At 45.5% G+C, this 27384-nt stretch overlaps 1 protein-coding gene across 2 annotated transcripts in view; it reads left to right on the top strand.

Moving 5' to 3' along the window:
• CORO1C (coronin 1C) overlaps window positions 1–27384 on the top strand; it is a 603513-nt gene that overhangs the window by 223949 nt on the left and 352180 nt on the right. The gene's annotated exons all lie outside the window — the stretch shown is intronic.

Genomic DNA, 27384 nt, shown 5'->3' with positions numbered 1-27384 from the left:
TAATGGCCCTGCATCAGAGAGGGCGCGTTTGGGGGTTTTAGAAGTGCGCTAATGTATGCAAACACAGACTGGGCCCATTGCTGCTTACATGTGTTAGCACATTAAAGTAGGAGCTGTCGGCTTTGCTAATGCTTGTTTAAAATGTAAGCTTCTTTAATGCAACGGGGACGAGGGTACAACGGAAATTATTGAACAGGAAACCGGGGCGAGTGAAGGACATTTGCACCCCCGCGATGCTTTTCAATGTCACGTTTAATATTCTTGTTTTAAGAGTATACTTTAAACTCACTGACTTGCTTTGTTGGTGCCCGCGGTTCTCTATTCTCCTTTAATAAATTCTTAGATCAGCCTCATTTAGTTATAAATATGATTGTCGCACTCCTAAACGTGCTGGTGACATAAGTGATTTCTGTTGTTGATTGTAGGGACTAAAGAGCCCTGTGGCCCTGCAGTGGGTTCAGCCTGCGAGTGTGGTGCTGCAGTACATGGTGATATGAAAGCCCCTTCTGCGGGTGGCTGTTAGTCTGGAGGTGAAGGCGTGGGTGCTTTATACACGTGGTACTTTCCTGTTCTTAGCGCATACATGTGTTTCTTTACTAAAGCCCCTTTTAATGGACTGCACCTCCAGAATTTAGCAGTTTAATCGTCAGTCTGTCCTCGTTCCTGGACATTTTCAAGCCACGTTGGATTTTTCCAAGTAGTATTTTTTTTTTTTGCTGATTGCATCTGTCATTTCTGGGCGGCAGTCCAAGAATGAGGTTGGCATTCACTGCAATAAAGCAAAAAAGCCAAGCACTGACAACGCCAATCTGTCTGTCCTTGTTATTCATGTGGTCATCGTCATGTTCATGAGCACGGAGAGCTACCTTGGCCTGGAATTGCCTCTGGGGCTCTTCAGAGACAATGGCTGTGTGGGACTTTCCACTGGCACTTTTATGTTTTTTGCTGATGTCTGACAAGAGTGTTCTGAAGTATGTCGTCTGCACGTTAGAACGTGGGCAATATTTTGCTTCAGAATATGACCAAGAACCTTCACAGATGAGGCAATCTGTTTCACCACTAGTTTTCGAAAGACCATTCAATTTGAATATAGTAGTGAAGTTGATTGATACGAAAGGCAAAGAAGACCGTCATGATTTACTTTTTAAAATAAACAAATTATTGGTATTGACTAGTTTATACCTGGTTAAATTAAAATAGCGCTGCAATTCAATTTAGCTTTTGCAGAGATGGGTGTAACATCGCTGCCACCGGTTAGAAACCCAGCAAACACTAGTTCCCTCATCTGTTGACGACAATCTACCACCTAATGTTTCAGCCTGTTTAATCCCAAGTTATTCAGTTTAGCCAAACACTTTTTAGCGTTTCATACTCGCAGGTCTGTGCCCTCTTTTCTTGAGTGCAGATTTGATCTTTGAATGACAATCCTTCAAACAAATCTGGGCCCAAAGCAGACCTGATTGGCTGAAGTAGCGAATCGCCTTAGAGTTTGGATGTTGAGTTGTGGTCACTAGCTTCCTAGGGCAAACCTAGCCTGGCGAATGGCTGCCAAATTAGAGCGCTTACCTATTTCATAGGATGCACGGCTACAGTAATGCAGTATTATGACGCAAAGTGTTGTGGATGAATCACCAGACTGGAACGTCATGCTATCTAACATTATCTTATTGTTTTAGTACTTATTCTTTCCCTACCACTTGTAAGTGTTAGGCAGGGCGATCTTATTAGATCATTTATATAGCGCTTCAAACCCCTGGTGAAGCGCTCAGATGTATATTGGGCTTCTGGGGACCCTTCGGATTGCATGGTTTAAAGGGTGTTTGGAGTTTGGGCTACATGGGACATATTTGGTGAGATGTGCCAGTTTTTGAAAGACGTGTTATATCACCGTCGTTTTGTTATTTTCAGCCATACTTATTTGTTTGAAACATCTTTGTTTCATGTTCTAATGTAGTGAGAGGGAAAGCATTAAATGTACAAAAAGGCTGCAGTAGACTTTGCCTGACTGTCCAATGCCATGCCGTATAAACATTTCCACAGCGCCATCTACTATTAGTTTGGCATCATTGCGCTTTTGGCACTGTAGAAGGACAGGACGGTAGATAGCTCCAGTTGAGACAGTGTTCCAGAGCATTAACCTTCTGGGAATGCGTGGGGTTTTCAGTGTCAACAAACGACCTTGGGATCCAAGAGAGTCCTGGTAGTGAGTGAGCCCCAGCGGATTCTGAGCAGTGCAAGGTTGCCGATGGCTCCCAACACTGAAGTATTCCTTGAGTAAAGGATTGTGTTTGCAGTGAGTCCGATGCAAAGCCCACATCCCAGATCATTCTACATGCGCTCAAATAGTGTGCTTGTGACGTGCAGTGTCCACATCAGTGCTGTAATGGGAATAAGAGTTTAAAGGGTGGGTTACTGCAGCCAGATTCCTCAGGTTCCTTCCTCGACCATATCATTGAGGTTATGTTTTATTAACTTATTTGTTTTATTTCAGTCCTGAGTTTCTGTGCGCAATCCGAGTATCTTGCTGCTCCTCAAAGTGATGCTGCAGCACAGTCTGCGTGGCAGCTGCTGAGCCAGAGGCAGTAGAAAGGAAGGGAGGGTCTGTCTACTGCTTTACATAACTACTGTCCTTTGGCAGCTACTGTTCCCTCCATCACTCTCCGGGTCATGTCGCGTCGTTCATTGAAGTTACCTCACTTAGTACATTAATGAGCCGGCTAGTTAGCAGGCTTATTAATATTTATCTACATCCTTCTGCAAATCTCAGTTGCGGAAACTCAGGTTGCAGGTGAAGGCAACCTTTATGTTTCAGTTTGCCTGGCTTGGAAGCATCTTCTCAAATCTTGGTCAGTAGACAAGTGGCCATTGACACGCATGAGCTAAGCTCTCACACCTGCCTCGCAGTAGATTCTAATGAGTACCGTCCAGGCTTTTAAGTCATCACCCAGTGGTTTTTCTGTTAGGGAGAGGGTTGGGAATACTCGACATTAAAGTCTCTAAATAAGTGAGCTGTTCCATGAACGTATCAACATGCCAATGGCGTGTTAGTACATTCACAGAACAGCTCACTCATTTAGAGAATTTAGTTAAGGAGGAGGGGTGTATGTGGGAACGTTTAACTACCCCTTCCCCCCACTCCCCAATTGGTTTTGGATATGCCAAATATTTTAGTAGGCTCTTCCTGCGCGTGCATAAAGGGCAAGCTTTTCTTAGTGGTGAGTATGTAGGGGCAATAGACAGTCCGCAGTTTGCCCTGAGACATGAAAGCCAAACAAGGGCTGCTGTCCCAGGCTTTGTCAAACCTCTGCGGGATTCTTAAAATGCTGCCCAAGCACGTGTTCATGTATTCATGTTCTTAGACTTGATCTCCTAGCCTGGGGCTCAGTGATACACCCTTACCTAACGTTTAACTTTGCGGGGACTGATAATGAAAGGAAGCAGTCTAAAAGTGTTTCGAGCGAATTGTGTCACTTTTATAAACACAAGTACGCCTATTGGCAAAGAAACCATTAAGTAAGATATTACTTCAAATGTTCTTATCTTTCAAAACAGCTTCAAGATTCATGGAAGCACGATTTTTCACTGTATGCCTGTTCTTTTTGTGCCCCAACCCCAGGTATCGCGTTTGTCAGAGTGAGGTTCTCTGGGAAATGCTCTTCCAACATGGTGGCTCCTGTGACTCACATGCGCGGAAGGAAACACTAATCTCTGGAACGCTACCACATTGCAACATTTAATTGCTGCACTGTATCTTGATCCATTGTACTACAGCAATGGAGACCAACTGTTAAAAAGCGTTGGTCTCCTTTAATAATAACAAGAGTTTAACCATTCATGGAGCATGTGCATAAGAGTAAATGTTTCTCTTCTGTTATTACCCTGTTCAGTGGTACCTATTTTATCAGCCTTGGAATGGATGAAAGAATGAGTGGTCTTGTTTGAGATTTCTACCTCTGAATGGAAGTTACACTTGTCACTCCACAGCAGATGCCCAATCTGCTGGTCTGTACCTTACTTTGCTCTGTCTTTCTCCCATTGTGTGATAGGCCTGTTGTGTTGCTTGAACACTGTCAGAATGTCGGTGACAACCTGCTCCTGTGTAGTACATTATCCGAACAGAGCTATTTGTACTTGGAGATCCCCCGCATCTTATTTATAATTGATCATTAAGGGCTAATGCCCCACTTTATATCGCGTCATCATGAAGACAGTAGGATTCCACTAAGCAACCAAACGTGCGAAGGCAGCCCAGGGCTGGAAATGAAAACAGCGCGGTGCAGATGTACTCTGGGCCACATTCAGTTAGCTCAGCTTTTAAAGAAGCAAATTGTATGTATCAGGTTCCACTTGAGGGCCAAGATGTGGTGCTTAATAAACAAACATCTTGTGTGCGCTGCCAAGTGAGGCTGGCTGGATGCCTTCTGGAAGTGTGCTACGGATGCCGAGGAGTTCCCATTCAAGAGAAGAATTTGCCTCCTCACTGAAGCTGCATGTTGTAGCAGAGAAGGCAACCGAAGAGTACTGTCTTCACAATTGACTCCACGCAGTATTCCAATACAGTGCACATACAGAGGGCCTAGAAGTCACAGAATAACCAGGAATACCAGAAGGGCTCCTTACCTTAACTTGTCTTAGAACAGACTGCAAGTTGCCTTAATATTAATTTTTTGTATGTCTGGCCTAGAGATATCTTTAATTATCTCACCTGTCCGAAATAATACAAAATAAATAGGTACAAATAATACCTGCATATGTACAAACACAGAGTCGTTTTTGGTCAGCAGTCTTTATCCATTGGTATATATAACTGTTGCTCACATTTTGCTTCTACACATCACAGCTTGGAATATAAGGCAGAGTCAATCCACTTTCGCAATGGGCTCTCTGCCATTAAGTGATATCATTTTTCTTGCTCATGTGCACATTCTCCTAAAAAGATGTTCAATTAAGTGTCAGGGCCGTTGGGCCGGTACTTTATTTGTCAATGTGTGCTTTCTTTCCATGTATTGTCCTGTTTTATTACTTTTATATTCTTCCTTGAATTTTTAAACTATGCCTTCATTTTGCTTTATTTCAAGGCCAGTAGGGACTTTTCCATTGGCCAATAAGAATCATATTTTCCTGTAACCCACATTAAACTTGAAATGCTTTCTATACCTGTTTTAAGTAAACATGCCTAGGAAGCACCCATCCTGTTCAATTAGAATTGAAAGCAGAAGTTATTTTTTATATTTATCATTTTTATCACAGGCGTATGGCACCACATTTAGAGGGCGGCATTTTAGTTTTTTATGTTATTTTACTGTATGGTTGGCAAATGTCAGACCTGTTAGCTTTGCCAATGCTTGTTTTAATTTGTGGTTTATGTAGCGTAAACCAGACTTTAGGGTGTAGTGGTGCAGAAGAAAGCAGTGAAACATAAATGAACATTGCATCAACAAGTTGCAGAGTGTCAACAAAAAAGGGAGCTTAATTGAGAACAACCTCTTTACAAGAGTGAAGCATGCACACAAATTATAAAATCAAATATTCTCAAGGGTCCATGTATAATTAAAATGCTGTTGCATAGGATAATATCACAAAATTAAGCAACAAAATGTACTCTTTGGAGGGAGCATCTTCAAAGACGGACAGAGTTGAGAACTGCATTAGTGGAAAAAAAAACAAATCCCCTAAAATACCCTTTCAATAAAGGATTGCTCTTCAGGGTCCAGATGATGCGTATTGGTTGTCTATGAGGACCAGTCTCCTCAAGACATTTGTACATTCCCAGTATCCAAGATCTCCTAGAGTCGACCCGTCGCTGATCCGCTATGGCCTCCAAAGCCACCCTTTCTTTCACCACTCTCATTGACCCGTCACCTGTCATGACAAACAAGCTGGCCCACCAAAGGTGCCCACCGCTTGTCCTACTGCACTTTACTTTACTATCCTTGGTGTCTAATCTCATCTGCCTTAACCAACATGAGCCCTTACTCTCTCTTGTACAACCACACCTGAAGGGTCCACCATCCACATTCACACCAGTTTGATTCCTTCTCGTTCATGATTGTGTCCAATCTTTCCCCCTCCCAATGCACATCTAGCTGTCCATCTCTCGTCCACTCTCAGTGCCATCTCGGTCTCCTCTGCCCCTCATGGACATGTGGATTTTATTTTTCCCCCTAATGTCCTCTTTGCAGGCATGGAAATCAATAGGTGTTTTCTGTGCCTGCTACCTTAGCTCTCTTCCGCTATCATAAGATTGTGCTCCATTCTAATTTTCTCTTGTTTCTCCCACAGCGGTTCATCTCCGCAGTTTGTCTATGGCATGCTTTCTCCATCACTTTGTGCCATACATCCCACTATATTTTCAGTGTTCCAATTGACCCCTTTAACCTCTTCCTCCCCTCCTTCACAACGTTAGACATTGACCATTGAATGCCACATTTACCGACCGTGCTATGACTGGTTGTTCATAAGTGTGCCACGAGGCTACTTTACTCATTTACCTGTCTCATGTAGCACTTTTAATTCTTCTCGCACTGATTACCCCACTGTGTCTGTCGCAGACCATTGTTTATTTTGCCTTTTTTTTTTTTAAACCTGTGGTAGAAATGCTTACTGGGAAAAAAATATGTACATTTATGAATCACAGAAATTACCTACATGGGGTTCTGTCACACACCATCAATGGATTCAAGCTCACCAAGGAAAGGAAGGACCCAGTGACGTGCTCGCCTACGCGTACGGATGAATCACATGACTAGACTCCCATCAAGAAGGCAGGCGGTGGCCTAGCTGAGCTAATGAGAGTTAGGAGGTAGCTCTCATGAGTAACAACAGTTGAAACAGTTTCGACTGAGTAACAGATAAACAAGGTTAGCATGAGGAAGAAAACGTGAGTGTAACAGGTAACAGTTACACTAAAATAAAGTAGCAGCCTTTGAATTTTCACAGCACTATTGTTATTTTATCCTGCCTTGCATTTACCCATCCTTAATGTACAAAGCAACGTCATTATGATACTTCAGAGCTTCCCACAATATGTCGTATGTTGTGATACCCTTGCAGCATGGCCACTCTGCAATAGGTCCTCTTTTGTTGTTTTAATCCCTGCAAGAACTCTAAATATGTCGACTGTATCTCAGCTCAGTTCTGTTTCAGTTGATGCTGCATCAATGCCTTGAATCTTTCCAAACATGATTTGAAGCGTAGACCTTGCACCACGACTCCAGGCCCTCTTCGTTAGATTTGATGTGCAGGACTTGCAACATGATGGTAGTTGGTAGTGATGGACGTTAGTAGGCATTTGAGGCTAGAGAGTCTTTACTGCTTCGCCTCCATGTATACATACCGCAGATAATAGATCTACAGAGTACAGAGTGACTTGGACTATCTAAGACTTATTTCTGTCATGGAAAGTTTTTTGGCAAATAAAAACATGCCTTGTTACTGAAATAACCTGGGGTACTCTTGGAAAACTGTGGTAAACCTGCTATCAATCAAGAGCCAATTATTTTATGTGAATTATCGTCATGATGTCTGTTCAACAGCTTCCCTGTAAACACACAAACACTAAATGATTTTAATTTAGATCCTTAAGGACATATCTTATTGTCTACTTTAAACTGAGGTGTAATAAAAGAACGACTAGAGCATTTGTAAAGTGCATTACAATTGAGCAGAAAATCACCCAAGAGTCTGCTGCTTCTAGATACTAACACATCTTCTAAATGCCGTTTGCCACTGTTTCTACAGGCTGCACGTTTGTGATATTCTCACCTGACAAATGGTTTGTCCATAAAAAAAATATATATATCCAGATACATACATATTTTCGTTCCAGAGGTCTTTATTTCCCTTTACTTTTGCTCTTGTTGATGCAGTTTCTGAACTATCTTTAGGAAAGATGTCCAGGGTTGACTACTTCATTGACAATTGTGGAGTGTTGTTAGACCTGGCATCCTTTTGGCATGATTCTTCCCCAACTTTTTGCCTTCAATCCTCCTGTTTTGCTGACTTTGTTTTTGCTAGTTTTAGGAGACTACACACTTTACCACTGCTAACCAGTGCTTAAGTGCTTGTTCTCTTTCCTTAACCCCTTGGCTGCGGCAGGAATTCCGCCGCAGCGCTGGGGGGGGGGGGTGGTTGGGGGCAGTGCGGTTGAGCTGTGCTCATGACGGAGTGGTTCCGTCATGACTCCACCCACTGCGCTAATCGCCCGCACAGGCGGGGAATTAGCGCCGCGTGGGAGGAGCGGCCGCCAACGGCCGCAGCATGACGGAACCACTCCGTCATGAGCACACGGCGCCTGTGGCTCATGACAGCGTGGTTCCGTCATGAGCACGGAACGGGTTAAAACATGGTAGAATTGGCTTACACCTAATTGACATATTTACTTCACCTGTAAGGTAAGTACCTAGTAAAATGGTACTGCTCTGACTCAGGGGCCTAAATATTACATGCTACTAGTGAGCCTGCAGCACTGATTGTGCCATCCTCTTAAGTGTCTCAGGCCTACCATTGAAGCTCTTGTGTGCATTTTTAAACTTCCATTTCGTTCTGGCAAAAAAAACCTTTGTGCCAAGCCTAAACTGTCCTTTAAAAAAATATATGTCACCCCTAGGGTAGGCCCTGAATAGCCAAGAAGGCAGGGTGCAGTGTAGGACATGTACTTTTAAGTTTTACATGTCTTGGTATTGACAAACTTCTAAAGTAATTTTTCACTAGTGCAAGGCCTACCTCTCCCATAGGATAATAGTGTAGATACCTTATTACATTTAATAAGCATAACTTCCATTTGGAGGCAGGCAGACAAGGTGGACTTGGTGCCTATCGAATTGTAATTAAAATCCCTCTTTAATGGTAGTTCGACTTTTAATCACAATTCTGAAAATGACACTTTTCGAAAGTTGCCATTTTCTTGTCCTAGTCATTTGGCTCCTGCAACCTAATCCTGTCTCACATGACTAGGTGTAGCTGGCAGTTGTCTGTGTGTATTGCTCCTAGACAGTGACACAAAGGGAAGATAGGTGTTGGCAGGATGGGCCAATCTGAGTTAACGAGGGAGAGGAGCCATCACATACCACACTTGCACATCACAAAGGGTTTGACACTGGTCTATTGTGACCTCAGACAAGCTCGGGTCAGGATAGGGAGGAACGGGTGCCTGACACCTCAGGTTGGTGGAAACCGCTAGGAGCTTCCTCCACCTCAAAGTGGGCACCAGATATAAATGTGGGACCTCAGACCCCAACTCTTCAATACACTTCTGGACCTGCAGACACTGCCAGGAAGAAGGATCGTGGTGCTGCTGAAAGGACTCCCACACTGTTGTACTGCTGCTCTGAAAGCTTGCTCCCCTGCTGTACTGACTGGCTGCTCTCTCACCTGTGTGAGGAGGCCTGGACGTGCATCTGTTGAAACCAGGAACCCAGAATGACTTCACTGGCTCTGTGCCTGGCCTCCTGACTAGAGCCTCAGAGACAGAAGTCTCCAACAACCTTGAACCCAGCACCTGGACTCAACCATGAGTGAGTCTCACCCTGCCAATTGGTGCCACCCCAGTCCTGGACCTTTGGAAGTTGGCTTGAAAGTGCTCTGCCAGCCCATCTGTGGTTTCAGCAGAACCAACGGATCTCCTCTGCTGCGCAGTGCAACTGTGAGCAGAACCGATGCATCACCTGTACTGCGTGGATTTCCCTGACACAAGGTTTACGCATCACCTCCCTCAGCCTCTTGGGAGCCGCAGCTCTGTGACGTATCCTCGATGCAGGTCTTCACATCACAAGACGCTCGTCGACTGCATCTTCGATGATGCAGGACTCAGCATCCCAAACCTCGCAGCTTCCTTGGAACCAGCCCATCCGCAACGCATCTTGATACACAACTTTGCATTGCAAGGCCCTCACCGATGGCATCCTCAATGACGATACAGGACCTCACATCACAGATTCGCAGCTCAGAGGAATCGCCACTGTGTGACGCGTTCTCGACACAGGACTCTGCAGCACTCTGCCTTAATGATTTAAGGTACTCTTGTTCAGCTGCCCTAACTGTGTCCCTGTAGTTGACCAGTGCTCCATTGCGGTCGGCCTGAATTTGTGGCTTTGCTTTGTCCTGGTCTAGCACGACCAGATATCCACAGTTGTCACTTTGTGCTTTTTGGCACTATTTTCATTGAACTCTTTAAACTGTAGATCTCCAGTTCAACTGTTTAGATTTTTGTCATTCTGGTCTTGTCTTAGTTATTAAAATCTACTCTATTTTTTTTTTTAATTGGTGTGGGATTTTTCTTGTGTTTTCACTTTATTACTGTTTAAAGTGCTGCATAAATACTTTACTTATTACCTCTAAGTTAAGCCTGACCGCTCTGTGCCAAGCTACAAGAGGGTTGCACATAGGCTAATTTGGGGTTTGCTTGTTAATTTACCCTCACAAGGATTGTGGTTCCTGCTTGGGTAGGGTTTCACTGCCCTCAACCAGTAACCCAATTTCTTACTAGTCCTCTTCGTCGCTTCTAAAGCTAGACACTTATTTTAGCAGTGCATGCACTTTCAAAATGTCGTAAAATGAATATTGGTGATAATCATTTTTACATAGCATAGTTTGCACTTACCTCTATATAATATTGTTTATCCTAAGTGTTATGGACCGTAACATTTGGGGTTATTAGTCATTGTCACTGCCAAAATTTCAGGGGGGAGAGAGGAAGGTGATGTTGTGTGACGTCTGCAAACTTTGCAAAGTGCAAACGTTATGAGCTTGAAGCAATGTGAGAAGCAGGATTGCACATTTGCACACTCCTAACCTTTGTCCTTGATATTGTCACTGCAAGAGCCCTCTTTCGTTCTCTATGCAAGTGACTTCAGCCACTGTTGATATTGGGATTGCAAATATATTTTTTCCTGTAACAATACCCCTATTAGGATCGATGCTAGTGAAATGAGTGTAAATGTAAGATTTTAGACCCTTAACAGGTTATGCTTATGCTCACGTCCATACATTAGTTCCCTGCTCTTGTGAATCCTGGACAGTTACTTCTGACAATTTTTTGTGGTATATAACATGGATTTTGTCAATTGCAGAGTCTTTGGCTGCTTTGATCTCTCTAACCAAGCATATTGTTGATCATAATAGGTGTTGGGAATTTGCCTTTTGGGAGTTGTGTCATACATTTAATCATTTAGCGAAGGATTCCAAATAAATTGCAGTTAAAACATTGAACTGATTTTGAAAAGTTTCCTTAGAAGGAATTCTTGAGTAAATCTGGTAGGTTGCTTGAGACGTTAGTTTCTCCCCCCACAGAGGCTCAAAGGCTGAGTTAAGCGGGTGTGAATATACATAGATTCAGTCTGCGGCTGAATAGGCTGTGAATGGAGAATATGATATCTCGTCTGCGATAAGGTCTTGTAAGTCATTTTAACAACAGATTGCAGCCTGTCTTTGTTCCCGTGGGAGTCGATGCTGCTGCTGTCTGGTGTGCATTGAATCTGCTACCCCCACGGCTAATTGGATGGTTTCATTTTCGTCTGCCACAAGTCGTGTGGTTTATTGGTCTGTCGGGTTTCTTTCACCACAGAGCTGTATCTGGAATCTGAGTAATTTCTGGGTATCATCATAATGCTATTGATAGTGCTTTGTCAATTAGCCTACCTTAGAAATTGCTTAAAACTACTGGTACTCGAAAGAGAAAAGACATGGGCCTCTGAGAGGTAGCTGTATGGACCCCTTTTAAGTTTTATGTGCCATAAATATCTTGCATATTTTGTATGTATTAAAAAATATTCTGACAAAGCTATGGAAGGTCTCTGTAATTCCTATCTCACAGCAACATATTTGTCAGGGAAGGCAGGGGTGTCTTCAAGAGCAATTATTTTTTAGAGCTCTAATATCAGTCTGAAAATGGTTATCTCTTGTGGCCAACAATGAAGCTGAAGCAGTGAAGTGCATCTGATGCACTAGTGAAAGCTCACCCCAGGTTCGCTACGTTCAGTCCTCTGGCTGTCGATAATTACCAGTGAATAATTGTGAACATCCTGCGATCAAACACACTTTAAAGGCTTTATTTGTCTCTACATACTGCGAGTTGGTTTGCTGAACCTGCCAGCATTCTAACCTATGTCCCCTGGAATCACTGTGCGTTTTGAGAATGCTTGAACGCAGTATGTTACGCAACATCTTGAAGATTACGAACGCTTCTTGAAAATGTTGATGTACTTTATAAGGGACTGTGTCCATTTAAAGGTCTGTTGGGTCTGTGAGATCCACAATAACTCTGTGTATCGGGGGAGTTTCACCCATATACTTGGCTACTGAAAGCAGCCAAAGTGCCCTGGTGAAACTCCGGACGGGTAGTGATAACCACCAGTATCCGGTGCAATCATATTGCCAATTTCTCTAGTAAGTCACCATTTTATAGGGGGCCCCAGGGTCCGACTTGTAATAGAGAGTAAATCAGTCCCCCTGGAATTAGCGCAGAATCAATAACTGTGAGGGGTGGGTGAAATACCATGCTGTTTTCTGGCATACTCGTATTGGGCCCAGGTGTGGCTGTGCCTTTTGAGGCATGCTCCTCTGCCTCGCTCCAATTCTCTTAAGCAAGCACTTGTGTAGTAGTCAGGGTACGGAGACTAAATTGGAAAGTTGATCCTAAGATACTTTATACAATATTTACAATTTATTATCCTTAACATGGCCAATCATGCTGCCAGGAACACATTTGATGGACTCTGAAATGCCCTAAAGCACTAGGGCATTGCTAAAGTGAATGAGTGTGTTCAGATGCGCACTTCTGCCTCAGTCAGATGTTATGTCCAGCCCAATAGGTCACTGAAAAAGCAGGACTCCGAGACAAATATTCTCCGTAGATCCTGAACTACTTTAGGTGACCAACAAGAGCTTCTAAATGGGACAGGCATGTTGGTGCTTGCACGAGCGTTTAGGTTCTTGTGCGTTTTCCGTCCTCTGCATTAAATAATACACCGGTAAAGATCCTTCGAAGCTTGTGATGACCAAAGCAAGTATGAATGACGGACGGAAGAAAGGCTTGTGAAGGTTCACTTCTGAAGCACCCGAGTCTGATATCTGTCCGAATTTGTCTAGCAGCCCCTAAAATTGTGAATGCTGAAAAAAAATGAACAGCACCCTGGTCCTAATAGATGAGGACAGATGGTAAATCTCCTCTGGTGCTGAAAGATATACATGGAAATAAGAGAATGTGGTTTTTAAACATGTTGATGGCAGTGGTCCCACAAACAATTTCGCAGTCCTTTTTGATGCTCTCAATTATAATGTTCGGAGTTCTAATGGAGAAACACCACAGAAACAAACATGTTTTAAAACGCTTCTCGTACCTTACAGCTTCCAGGAAATCTTTTTGGTTAGTTTGATAAATACGGTTGATTTTGAGGAAGAAAACTATATATTCAGCACTGATTAGGAGGATTTTTTTTTTTAAAACCCCATAGTTGAGGTATCAAACGCTCGCTTCAGCGGATCCAAGTATCCGAGGCGAGGTTCGTTAACAGCTTGAAATAGAGAGCCGACCACTTCCCTGGGGACCGTGTGACCCCATTTGAATCTTTTTCAGGTCCATTTGCTCGAAGACAGCTTATTATTGGCCATCTACAATCCATTATCCGAATGGCCTTGCAATGCTAATTACGTTGTATCCAGATGGCCACTTCGTGGCCTCACTCGTCATCCCTTTGTCAGGCTGGATTAGTTGTCTTGTGTCGTTGGCTCCTCTTTTGTTTCTGGCAGCCATGCTCACTTCAATATCTTGGACGTTTTTCGCTGGTGCGTGTTTTGTTTCTGGCAGCCCTGTTCACTCCAGCGTCTGTCGGTACTTTGTTTTGTCGCTGATGTATTTTTTAAAATAATTTCCTGTGTAATTCTGCAGTATCATAATTAAAAAATATGTTTGCCTATGATTCAAATGAGGGGAAAGGTTTGGGTGGATATGTGAAGAGAATTGGAAGGAAAAGAGGTACAAATGCACCTTTTGTGTGAGAAAATGAAAAGAAGCCGATGCCCTTTTCTGCAGACACTGAGCGGGGATTAGAAAGTGTAGGATGAGAAAGCAGCTCACAGGGACTCAATCTGAGAGCACTGAAAATTAATCCATGCGGCACGTGGGTTTAACAATGCTCGTTTAATGCCGGTCACGTCCTCTTACAGAACGAAGCTGTCCTGGCTAAATTCTAATATGGGAAATTGGGCCTCTTCTGATTATTTTCTAATTTTGGCACATTTTGGGGGGCACGTCCTAATTTGCACCCATGTGATATTTAAGACATTACTGCTCCTACCTCTTAACACCGTAGCCTCAGTGTATTCTACCCCAGAAAGAATGGCGGGGTCCCTGACTTGTAAGTTACTCGTATGCATGCTTGCCTAAACACGACTTTTCTCACTCCTTTCTCCTGCAGCCAATCATAGGCTCTGTTACACGTGCTATGAAACCATCAGTCAGTCTCTGCCATGGTCGTACGACCCCTCTCCAGGGCTTTAAATGGGCAGGTACTGTCCGGTACTGAGTACATGCACTTCATTAATTTCAAAGTGAGAGTACCTGGACTTCTGCTCACTCCTGCAATATATTTAATGGGAGAATACGGGCACTTTTCAGGAGCAGGCAGGTACTCTAGATAGCGAATACCTAGACCTCTATATTTCCATTTAAAGCACTGCTCCCCTCCACATTATCCCCACCCCACTCAGACTTTCCCTCCCATCAACCACAGGCGGAGCCCACCCCACCCCCCTTTCCTTTTCAGCCTGATAGACACTCTTCTTGTTCAGGTCAGGCAGCCAGGAGCAAGACCTTCGCAAACACCAGACTGCTTAAGCTGAACTTTGCCATGCTAATGATTCCACATCCCTGTGGGTGTGACCTCAGCCTGGCAAAAGTACCTCATGGGCCTCTCCCTCATGATGAGGGGGAATGTCTCTGATAGCCTCGGACCTGGGTGCTGCAGTTTCAGCCCTTAAGTGCACAGGGCCGAGTGCCAATCACTGACACCTTGTCACAGAGTGGGGTGGGGTCAGAAGTTTCACTCACCTCATCCCACTCTTTGACGAGTGAGGGACTGCTGCCTTTTGTGGGAAAGCAGCAGTCCTAACCCTTCTGTGACCTCCGAGGCCTCCCTCCCGGAGAGCTGCAGTGAAGGTAAGTTTTAGGTTTTTTGATGTTTGGTGCTTGTGGATGTACAAATGTGTATATGTTATGTGTATTTGTGAGTATTGTAAATGGGTGTGTGTACATGTATGTGTGAATGCATGGGTGTGAGTGAGTGTGTATATGTGCGTGTGTGGCCCCCTTCCCTGCTAAAATTACTGGTCGCTACTGCCCTCCATACCATTCTGTAGAATACTTGAGTGTCCTATCTCACTTGTTTTCACTTCAGATTTATGCTTTGCAAAACACAATAACAGCTCAACTCTGGTGTTCATGCATAACATAAAACAGTAACTACCCTTGTAGGCCACATGGCAGGCGCACCCACTTCCATCCAGAGCCCTGCAACAAGGTAGCATGCCACCTATCCCCCAAATGTGCTCGTCCGGGTTAGGAAGCACTACATAAATGCAAATACAGTTCAGTACAGTATTGTATGTATATGTCAGCAAATTACAAACTTTAGTTTGCTACTCCAAAACAACACTGACAATCACAAATGAAACAGGAGAGCTTGTGAATATGTAACATGGTGTTAAAAAGTAGGTGGATTAAAATATTCGCCATCCGATTGGTCATTGAGGCTTACCGTAGATTACATTGAGTAGGATATGGTTTGATATGCAGATTGATGACATGCCAATGGAGTGATGTCTTTGCTCAGTGCGCCCTGACAGTGATATCACTTCAGCAACTAAACATCCGCCCCAGCACCCCATTCCTAGTCCCAATCAACAGAGCACTAGGGAAGGTGGAGGCAATGGGTGGATTTTAAAATGATACAGTATGCAAATACACCCTATTAAGAGCCACTGCTAAAGACAAAGTAAAATGGACCCTTGTTCATTCAAATCTACTTTAGATGGACTCTTTTTTTTTTTTTGTGGCAAAATACAAAATAAATACACGTTATCTTAGCAGTGCATAGGTACATCAAAAAACCAAATGTTTGGGGTGTGTCCAAGATGGCGCCTGTGTAGGAGCATTGCCATGGAGCTCTGCCGCAATCACAAAGCTGCAGGTGGAACGTGGGTGTCGTGCGCCATCTAGAAAGCGGGTTACCAAGGCAGCTTAGCAAGGAGATAGTGCTGGCTGTCCCGAAGCTGCCCTGCAGGACCGGTAGGTGTGAAGGGAAGAAAGAACGCCGAGCCTGCAAGCTGCTGCCAAGATGGCGACGTGTGCTTCTGACCCAAGGGATGCCCTGCACTTCACTGACGTGCTTGTCGGATCACTGCAGACCGCTATCCAGGAGCGTGGAGACAGAGCAGCGCTGCGGACACCTACAAGGCCCAGGGGCAACTTTTAAGAGGTGAGTGGTGCCCAGGTCTGGGAGGATTGAGATCTAGTGACAGAGGCAGGAGCGGGGTGTTATCCACCCTGAAGCAGCCTGCTGTTTCCACAGAAGTAGGCGGGCCTGCAGTGCCCAGACGCCACGGCGACCATAAGCCCGGCCCGTACCAGACAAAGGCAAAGGGCGCACCTCTTTGAGCCTAGGGCGGCCTACGGGCCGTAGACAGACGAACATCACATGCAAGTTCGTACAGGGGGAACTTGCACGTGACGGTCAGCGTTTATCAGGACTTTTACCAGAGACGACACATGCGGCCTTATCAAACAATTACACTGGTTTTGGGGACGCTAACAAGTAGGATTGAGTTTTTATCCACCTGACTACTTTTCACATGCTACAGATGAAATGTATTGGACCTTGTCTGGGTGTTACGATACACTTTGGGAACATTGGTTTTAGATACATTAAGTCCATGTTGACCTGCAGCAAATCAGTGACCATTTTTTCGGGTTACTTTGATCAGCCGTGAAAAAGACCAGGAGGATGAAACCGTAAGAAGTTGGCCTGGTATATGCTGTCCACTAGTTATAGTGGGCACCTTGTACAAGTCCAAACAACCCTTATTGAGGATAGGTTTAAAGACAACCTTTATTGAAAGCTATCCTAGTGGTAGCTATGGAGAGCAGCCTTCAGGCTAAGTCTCGAAGGAGTGTAAAGCAGCTTGGTTTACCAGATTATAACCTCTTGAATCACTAAATGAAAGGAGAACCATACAAGGTATATATAAAATATATGTATTTATTTTTAAACACTCACTACTAATCTCTTTTTGAGATTAGAGTCAAAGATACACAATAATGCAGTTCTAAAACGACAGTAAATAGCACAATATACAATGGGCCCTAGGGGCGGACCAAACCATATATTAAGAAAGTGGTATAAGAACCACGACTTGACTAGACACAGTGCCTAGAGCACGTAGAATCGCTGGGACCCCAAGGAACCACCCAAGGTAGTGACACAGGAGACCCACGGGAAACGTGTGCAGTGTGAGAACACCGGTGCGAGCCCCATACTATTCAATGGGAAAGTCGCGGTTGGAATTTTCGAAGTTATGGACACTTAGGAGAGGACTTTGAGCAAACCCCTTTAGACTTAGGGGGTTCTAGGGCCAACACCCACGGGTGCACCGGAGTACTCGAGTTACCTCACCCAGGGAAGCAAGGTGCATAGGTGTCAAATGGTTTCAGGTGCGAAGAGGTGAAGCATGACTCTGCAGCCACGAGGACCAGGAGGCGTCGACGACGACCAGGAGCTGGAGTCGAGCTGTCCCACAAAGGATGTTGAGTGCTGCGGTGTCGGTGCTCGGATTGAACCCAACAAGCCTTGGCAACAGCAACCCACGCAGGAAGAGAAAAGATGCTTTGTGGCGGACCAGCAAGGTCCCGGGGACTCCCCAAGCGATGGAGAGTCAGGGCATGTCTGGAGCAATCAGGTAAGCCCAATTAGAGCTAGAGTTGCCTTCACAGGGACCCACCAGTCGACGAACTAGGGATCGCGAAGGGACCTCGAGAGAAAACACAAAGGGCCAGCTCGCGGAACACTCGTGGAGTGTAGGCGGGCAATCTTCGGTGGAAATGCTGCTCGGGGTCAGGGCTACAAGTAACCCAAAGCTCAGCTGCAGGAGTCGCTGGAAAGCTGATGCTTCTGCAAAGTGATGCGGTGTCCAGGGGTTCAGGTTGCACAGTCACCACGAGGGATACGGGCCTCAGACTTGCTGTGGGCACTGATCGACCTCTAAGACCACGGAAACCCATCTCCTGTGTTGCAAAATTCTTCGGAGTCCGGCGGGAGCTTCGGAGATGCAAACCGGTTAGATGCGTCTTTGGTGCCTGCCTTGCAGGGGAGTAACTCCTTTACTCCAAGGGAGACTCTTCAGTCATCTAGTTCAATGTAGATCGTCAAAGTTCCAGGATTCTGTATCAGAGTTTCATCCAGGTGTAATCTAAAGTCCTGTAGCCAGGGGTTCCTATCTTATACCCAAGGAAGGGGTGGGCCAAACTCTAGGGACCCACCTATTGGAGGGTCAGGAAAGAGGGGTGGCTACACCCATTTCCTTTGTCCAGTTTCGCGCCAGAGCAGGGGCTGGTAGCCCCTGCAACCGGTTTGAGCTGGACTATGACACCTCCATGTGACAGGAAACCTATTGTCCAGGCCTCCCCTGCCGGAGTTTCGTCCAGCCGCAAGAGGGCAGACTCGTGTCTGTGGCTGGCAGCATTCATGTTGTGATGCCAGGGCTCTGTTAGCTGGTGCCAGGTATACCGGTGCCCTCATGTCTCTCCCTCTAGAAGGGTGGGATCATACTCCCACACCAGTTACTGGTGTGGAGGTATGATTCCAAGGTGTTTGCACCAAACACGACATGTTACCATGCAGCCATTCCAAAGTTAGCATTTACCGTTTGGTTATAATGCACTTAAGAGTATATGGTCTGGCGGCTGCATCACAAACAATCCCGGAATAAAGGTTCTGAAAGCTGCAGAGGGGCTCTGCTCATGCATGGGCACCCTCTCACATGAAACCCAGCACCCTGCCTTCACGATTGTTAAGGTCTGCCATAGGGATGACTGATAGGTTTACATGTGCAGTGATATGGAGATATATAGTGAACCTATATCTCAGTAAGGGGTGCATGCACCAACTTACGCAGGCTGCAGTAGCAGACCTGTGGTGTCATTTTGGAAGGCTTCCCAGGGGTTGCATAATACATGCTGCAGCCCCTAGTAGGCCTCTGGGTTACCTATGCCCTGGGTACATAGTATACCATATACTAGGGACTTCTAAAGGTACCCCAGAATCCAATCTGGTGTGTACCTAAAGTACTGGTAATCAATTTAAAGGGGAAAGCAGATAGGCTGGGGTCCTGAATAGCAGGATCCCAGCCAAACTAAGTCGAAAACCAGCAAAACACCAGGAACAAAGTGGGGGCAACCATGCAGTCAGATTCCACCTTCCTACAGAAACATGTGTCAGCTGCTATCTCTGTGTTCATTGTGGAGTATTTCTAAAATAAAAAAGACCTTTTGTACCGTCATCTGTTCGAACTTCAATCGACAACTGTAAAGAAATTGTTGCTGGCTAAAGAGACATTTGTTTGGATAATAGTAACAGGATTGTGTGTGCTTCGGTGCATTGTATAATTAAATGCAAAAGACTCCAGCCCACCTCCATGCACCCCTACTCCCGAATCCTCACAAGCTACCAGGATGGGAGACGAAGCTCCAGTTACCTGAGGCTTCATGGACTCCCTATTACACACGCTACAAGACTATATCGCAAATCTACGCCAAGAGGTGGCCAGTGTAGTCCAAGAAATCCACCAGGATGTGAACGACCTGGGGCAGCGAGTAGACACGTCGGAACAGGGAGCTGACACTAGAGAGGAAGAGCTGGAAGCATGCCGCAGTCAGATTCTCTAGTTTTAGGACCGGAACGCGAATCTCAATTATTATTTAGAGGACTTGGAAACCAGATTCCGCAACTCTAACATCCGTATTAAAGGGGTTCTGGTAGATGCGGGTAGCTGCGGTCAAGATGTCCCTGCTCCCCAAGATCCTGTACTTCATGCAGACGTTACCACTATTGCCCCCCACATAGTGTGCAAAAATTACAACAGCTCATAGAGACCTTTGTTTGGGGCGGCAGCCACGCATGCGTGAACAAGGAGCGCTCATATCTGCCTGTAGCGAAAGGTGGACTGGGCATCCACATTTGCTGAAATACTACCAGGCGGGCAATTACGTTTTCTGGTGGAATGGCAGCATCTGACAACAGAGAAACATTGGTGCCTATTAGACCAGGCAGTGGCGGGCGTCCACATTTAGTAAATCCGATGGCTCCTGCGAAAGCATTGACCACCGGCTGTATATATCTCCCCAGTGATTCAAGCTTGGAGAGTGGGATAAATTGTGTGTGCTGGTCCAGCTTTCCTCCCACATCGTCCCTGTCAATCCCATTACAGGGAATGCGGACTTCCCTCAAGCGTTATATGGCGCATCTTTCATCCGTTGGCAGGACGCCAACTGTTAGAGGATCGGGGACCTCTTCGACGGTCGAGGCCTGTAGGAAGCTGGGTTTCGGTTGCAGTAACCCCTCCAATTTTATGCCAGACTCCTGAGGCACTTTGACTTGATGTGCCCTGGGTCCCTGCCAATCAGGTTCCCAGGGCCTGTGTTCTTTCCCCAAAACTGTACCAAACCCAATTGGCACTCTCTGGCCACAGGTCAGCTCCTGGTAAATGGTACCCCAAGTACCCAGGGCACTGTGACCAGGGAAGGCGTCTAAGGGCTGCAGCACTTATTGCGCCACCCTTAGAGGTCCTGTACCTTTATACTCACTGCCTTTGCAGACTGCATGTTTTGGTGCAGAACAAAGTGAAGAGTCGACCTGGCACACATCCCTGTGTGCAATGCCTACAACCCCCTGCCCTGGCATAGATCAGCAACCCCTCTAGCTGTTGCACTATCTACCAGTGATGAGGGTACAGGCACATTAGCCCTAAATCCCTGCAGTGTCTAAGTCCATTCTTAAACACTGTAAGTGCAGTGCTGCCATTAAGAGTATATGGTGCTGGGAGTTTGTCATTACGAACTCCACAGCACCATAATGGCTACACCGAAAACTGAGAAGTTTGGTATCAAACTTCTCAGCACATTAAACCCACACTGATGCCAGAGTGGGATTTAATAAAAAATGCACTCAGAGGGCATCTTAGAGATGCCCCCTGAAAAACGACCAGCCTCTGGTGGGTTCCCTGACTGGTGCACACCAGGCTGCCACCATGAGACATGTTTCTGGCCCCCTGGGGTGGGAGCCTTCGCTCCCTGAGCCCAGAAACAAAGCCTTTCCTGGGCGGAGGTGTTCACACCTCCCCCAGGCCAGGAAGAGCCATCTGTGGCAGGGGAGCTTCAAAGGCCTTGCAGCCTTTTGTAATGCGACCCCCAGCCTCTCCTGCTATCAGGAGCAGGCCCCTTCCTGTCTCCCCTTTCTTCTCGGCGGGAAGACAGGCGGGAAAAATTAGAGCAGCCCAAAAGGTGTGCCCACCTCTGCCAACTCCACCCCTCAGGTCGGGGAGGCAAGGTGAAGCCCGCTCTTCAGTGCCCGCCATCTTGCAGATGGCAGGCACTCCCCAATTAGGATTAGGGTTTGTGCTCACTCCCCCACGTGGAGTGAGTACACCAAGGGTGTAGTCACCCTAAGGTCAGTACCCTATTGGCCACTGACCTCGAGACCCCTTAAATACCCCCCTAAAAACAGTATTTAGGGGGCAGCCCTGAACCAAGAACTCAGACAAGAACCAACTATAAGAAAAGAAGAAGAAGAAGGTCTGAACAGCCGTGCCGAAGCTAACAAGAGGAAGATGCCCCCTGACTTGGCACCAGCCCTATCGGCCTGTCTCCACCTCGAACCTGCTCCTGCGAAATCCCAGTGTGTACCGCGGCCAGCAACCTCGAAAACCCCGGAGGACCAGCCTGCCTTCAACCACAAAGACTGTGTCTCCAGTGAACACAGGATTTGTTCATCAACAACCTCTGGCCCTGGCCGGAAACAACTAATCTGCACCGCTCTGCACCGGCCGTCCACAACCCGAGCTCAATTGGGCAGACACCACAAGGAGGTCTCTTCGGCTATCTTGACACGAGATCCGGCCACCCCTGACCTGCCTCAAGCCTCCAGCCAACGCCTGCAGTCTCAAACAGGAAGGTCACCCTATCCGTGACCAGGAGCTGGTAAGAAGATCTGACCTTAAAAGGCACCCCCGCACCTGACGCCCCATGGCCTTGGGTGGCCCAACCGACGGTGCCTAGCCAACCCCCAGCATCCCAACTTACCTCTCCGAATGGTGGTTGCACCCAGAAGACTTTCATCCCCGAGCCTGCAGTGCTTTTGCAAACTGGAGACTCCACATTGAAAGCTACAGTGCTTCTGATGCCAAAACACTCTGCACCCGGCCGCCCCAGTGCCGCTGAGGGGGTATCTTTTGTGCTGGCCTGAACCCCTATTTGCCCTGAGCTTAAGTCCAGTAGCTTTGCTCCCACAACCCAGTGGCCAGCTCGTCAGCAGCCACCAACCGGAGGCCTCCTATCCCCTATTGGATAACCTTGGGCCTCAGCACCCGGCTGCCCTAGTGCCCCTGAGGGTGTAACATGAGTGCATCCTTGAACCTGGGTGACCCCTGAGTCTAACCCCAGAATACCAACTCTTACAACAAAGTACTTACCTTTAAACCGATAACACTATTTTCCTCCATAGGATAACACTGACTGTTTTTCTGTGAAAAGTTTTTAAGTGTGGAGTTGGAAAACCTAAGAAATTCTTTTAAAATTGTGCCAACTAACAAAAACGCTTTTACTTACCTGTTTTCAGGAAATGTCCTAGTGCAGTATCCAGGTATACTGCACTGTGTAAGAAGAGTAACCTACCTGTAACTTTACTCAAAAGCCTATACAAAGTATATGTACTGTATTTCCAAAGCATTGCATTTCTCAGAATCGATACTGTAAATCAAAACACAGTGCATATACAATTAAAATCCAAACTGTGTTACAACTGTATATTTACTGCAAAGTATTTATCACTTACCTGTGCCAGGCTTGCTTGGTTCTTGGAACTAAAATAACTAAAAGAATATTTGTATACAAAACCAATTGGTCTGAAGTTCAGTCTTTGAGTGTGTGATATCATTTGCTGATTGAGTGTATACAACAAATGCTTAATACTGTCCTCTGATACAGCCTTCCTGCTCGACCACACTACCACAAATAGAGAGTAAGGTGCTATCTACTTTTACCTCTGCCTACCTTTCGGGGTTCCACTGGACTCTGTGCACACTATACCTTACTTTGGTATAGTATATACAGAGCCAGCTTCCTACAAGGCCTCTTAGACTTCCCACATCTGCAAAGAGATTTCGGATTGCCTGAAACAGAGTATTGGCACTATTTTGCGATTTGTCATTGGGTGACACTCCCGCAGGTGCGTCCTCATTCGAGAAGACCACTTACTCCCTTGCGATGGTTCCTTTCTCAGCAGGATGAGAAACCCCTCCTCTCCGATATTTACACATTTCTGCAAGGGGCATTGAGCGCCTTGACCTCTCCCGCACGAACACAATGAGAGTCCGAGTGTGAACGAAAATTCTCAGATAAAGAATGATTGGACATTCTGCAGCGAACCCGAATATCCACCTGGAGTGCATCAGGCAGAGAAACTCTTCTCAAGCTTACTCACTATTGGTAACTCACACCCGCACGTGTTGCTTGGTGGAGAAGGGGATATGACTATCTCTGCTGGCACCACTGTAGTGCGTCTGGCACTCTCACACACTTGCTATGACACTGCCCTAAACTACATCGCTACTGGACAGAAGTGCTTCCCCACTTCCCGGGTTACATCTTGTTAGGCCTCCCCAATCCACTAACATACACATTGAGGTCGAGGAGAGGGAGGGCTATTACCCTGGCACAGTGCCTTCAAACAAGTTTTGCTATCTAAATGGGGCACTTTGAAAAGACTTGGGAGCCGTGTCTGAAATTTCTATCTCATACCTTTCGGGAGCTTTCTTTCCCGGTGCATCCATGGGTACTCCGTCTTACTGTGGATGGCCCCGGGTCACCTTGATTCCTCAGTGAACTGAGATGGTGTCTAAACATGACTACTCAAGGAACTGCACATACGCATCCTATTTGTTCTATTTCTTTCTGTCCTTCACCCACCCACTGTTTCCTTTCGATCATCCCCTCTCCCAATCTCCCGCTGTCCGATTACATTTGTTGTCCCTCGCCGCCCATTGGTTGCAGGAGAGTGTATTGTTTTTTGTGTTAAAAACTCAAAAATCGATTTAATACTGAAAAACCCAAATGTTTAATACAAGCCTATGTGCCCAATGCCCGTCAGATGTCTAAAGTCACTTTGCTACACAGAGAATTGTTAGATGGAGGGTTTGTTTGCAGAGCTGTAATATTGTGGAGTATGTAGAAAATTATCATCTTTTGAGTAATGTTCTTCCAGTTTTTGTACCCTATCTGCTTTGCTGGCTTTAGAACTCTGTGCACTTTATCTCTGCTAACCCGGAGTAGAGTGCCTACTCTTAGAAATAAGGCAATTCAACCATGTTTGAAGGGGTTAAACATCGTTGAATTGGCTTATTCCTAATTGGTACATTTAACTTGCCTTAAGTTCCCTAGTATCTGGTTTAGAAAGTGCACTCAGGGCCTGATAGGTGCTGCAGTCAGCAATTGCTATTTAACTATCGGCTTTAGGCCTACCCTTTGTAGCCTGACTGCTGCAGTGCAAAACCTGCTGTGCTCCCTGTTAAAAGATCCTTTTTTGACAGGTAAAACACCATCTTTTAAACATTAATAAGTCACCCCTATGTAAGCCTTGTAGCCCACAAGGTAGGGTGCATGGTCTTTAAATGTGGGAGATGTAGAACATTAATGGTAACGTGTTCCTACACTGACAAGACCCTGAAGGCCATTAACAATGTGGTAGGCATTGCAGTCCCATGTAGAAAACTAGAGTACAGATTAAAAAACTAATACTGTATCTCTGGAATGGGATCAGCAATAAAATAATTAAACCACTATGCCTAATAATAGTTATTTCTAATGAATATTAAGGAAAGAAACCTTTAGAAAGTTATTCTTTATCTGCTTGAATTGTCAAAGACTGTGTCACCTCTCAGCTTGTGCTCAGCCATGACTATGTGAGAACGAGGTGTGAAATTCCTCCTGGAGGAAACAATAGGTGACTTGAACGGTCTCTTCTGAACTCCACACAATGTTCAGAGTGGGGGCTGTGGGCATCCTGTGACACCACACTGTCAAATCCTGCTTGACAGGTCTGTTCAGCCAGATCTAACTCTTGGGGCACACTTGGAAGAGAGAGAACATGATGCCAGACAATTCTTGTGTATCCTCTGTCTGGTTCCTGAAGAGCCCTGTTTTTGTCCTGCCAGATGTGTCTCTCTAGGTTTGTTGTAGGTACAGCGTCTGCTTCAACCTGGATTTTATTATTAGATGTAGGCGGCAACTAGGATTACTACGGTCCCCAATCTCACTGCCTGCCATCAGAGCCCAGGTTTAGTGTGATCGTAGACTTTCAAAATCATGAAAATGCCATGACACATGGCATTTTGGGCCGGTTTGCAGTTAGTGAACAGGAACTGCCTAAAAGTAATTAGGGGCAGCTGGGAACTTTTACCCCATTGGATAGGACGGAGCCAGTCATCCCTAGCCACTAGTTGGTGCCAGATTTAACTGTGGCATCAATAGTTATCCTCCTCAGATCACTTTCTGGCCGTTTGGAAGATCTGAAGAAGACTGGACCTGCTGTCTATGACCTGACAGGGGCCCTAAAGGACTGGGCCTGGTCCCTCTTTTACCCAGGACAAAGACGTAGACTCCAAGGGTGAGTTGGTGGACCACTTGTGTGGCTACTGGGAGATAAGCTGCAGGAGGCCTTCTAACTGGAGTACCCAACTGAACAGTAGCAACTGAACCTCGACTTGACCTTGCTGGTGGCCTCTAATAAAGTGATGCATGTCTCCTGCAACCTGTCTCTGGGAGCCTCAGACATGAGCCAGAGGAGCTGCTCCTGAAACCCTGAAAAGTTGGGACTTAAAAGACTAGGAAGGAAAATTATTTTACTGACCTTTGTCGCGGTCAGCTTGAGATTGCACTTAGGTTCTGGTCTACCATGAGTATAACCTGTCATTGGTGCTATTTCATCATGAAAGTTTTAAAAATCATCTCTCTGGTTTCCCTTATTAGATTTTTTTCATTTCAGCACCAAAATAGCAATATTTTGTAAAATGCACTCTGTTACACTTACCCTGTTTTGATGGCACTGCATAAAAAATTAACTCAATTCTATATGTTAACCCTGTCTGCTCGTGCCATAGTTACCAGGGTGTTAACCTGAGGTTAGTTTAGTGACTTTGAGGTTTGTGATTATCCCTTGAGGTGGGCAGTCACCCACCCCAAATTATAACCCACGCATCTTTGTGAAGGTTGGACTTTATGAAGAAGTGTTTTTGCACCTCAGTTGCAGTGTGAAGAAGTGCGGAAGGGAAGGTAGCTTCATAGAGCGGCACCTGTGCCGTTTCATGCGTGTGTGTGTAGCGTTGGAGTCTTGACTCTTTGGAAATGGGAATTGTGAAGCAGTGGTTGTCCAGAGGGATTGTTTAAACTAGTGTCCACTGGACTTTACAAAAGATAATGTTGGCAGGGGCTTGTAGTTTTTTTTTATCCTTATTTAAAATGTTATGGTGATGTAATCTGGTAAGGGCTGTGTATCTAAAGCTGTGTGTATCTTACTTAGAGGTGGCTGGGAGGGGTGCACATGCTGGGATGAGGCTGTGAGCGACCACAGTGTCTATATCCCTGTATAAGTAGAAATACACATGAACCTGTAATAGTCAGTTTACTATAACAATCACGCTGCTCAGTTGGGTATTCATGCTATGAGGTATTTACCTGGATAATTACGTTACCTTACAACTCTCTCTTTCCATAAGATTGTCACTATGGCACTCTGTGCCGGGTACATTGTGATTTTGTATGCATCTGTATTCATCTTCCTTTGTGGGAGCATGCTCTTGAAATGGGGCAGTTTTGTAAGGGCCTATTCAGGAGCTGGGATCTTGTCAGCATGTAGTCTCCTAGTGGTACGGTTTTATAACTGTATCATTTTTTTAGAATGTCATTTTCTAAATGTGTAGTTTTATACTAATTTTGTAGTGTGTCTCCATTGTTTAGCAGTGTCAATTTGTAGAGATTAACTTTTGCACGAGCCTTGACCATCTATATAAAATATGCAGCAGCTTGGCAGGAAAAATGCATGCACTTTTGTGCTTAAGGCCTAAATT

Source organism: Triturus cristatus, chromosome 11 (genome assembly GCF_964204655.1).
Source record: "Triturus cristatus chromosome 11, aTriCri1.1, whole genome shotgun sequence".
NCBI lineage: Eukaryota > Metazoa > Chordata > Amphibia > Caudata > Salamandridae > Triturus > Triturus cristatus.
Note: the sequence above shows the minus strand (reverse complement) of the source record. Positions and strands in the feature narration are given on the sequence as shown.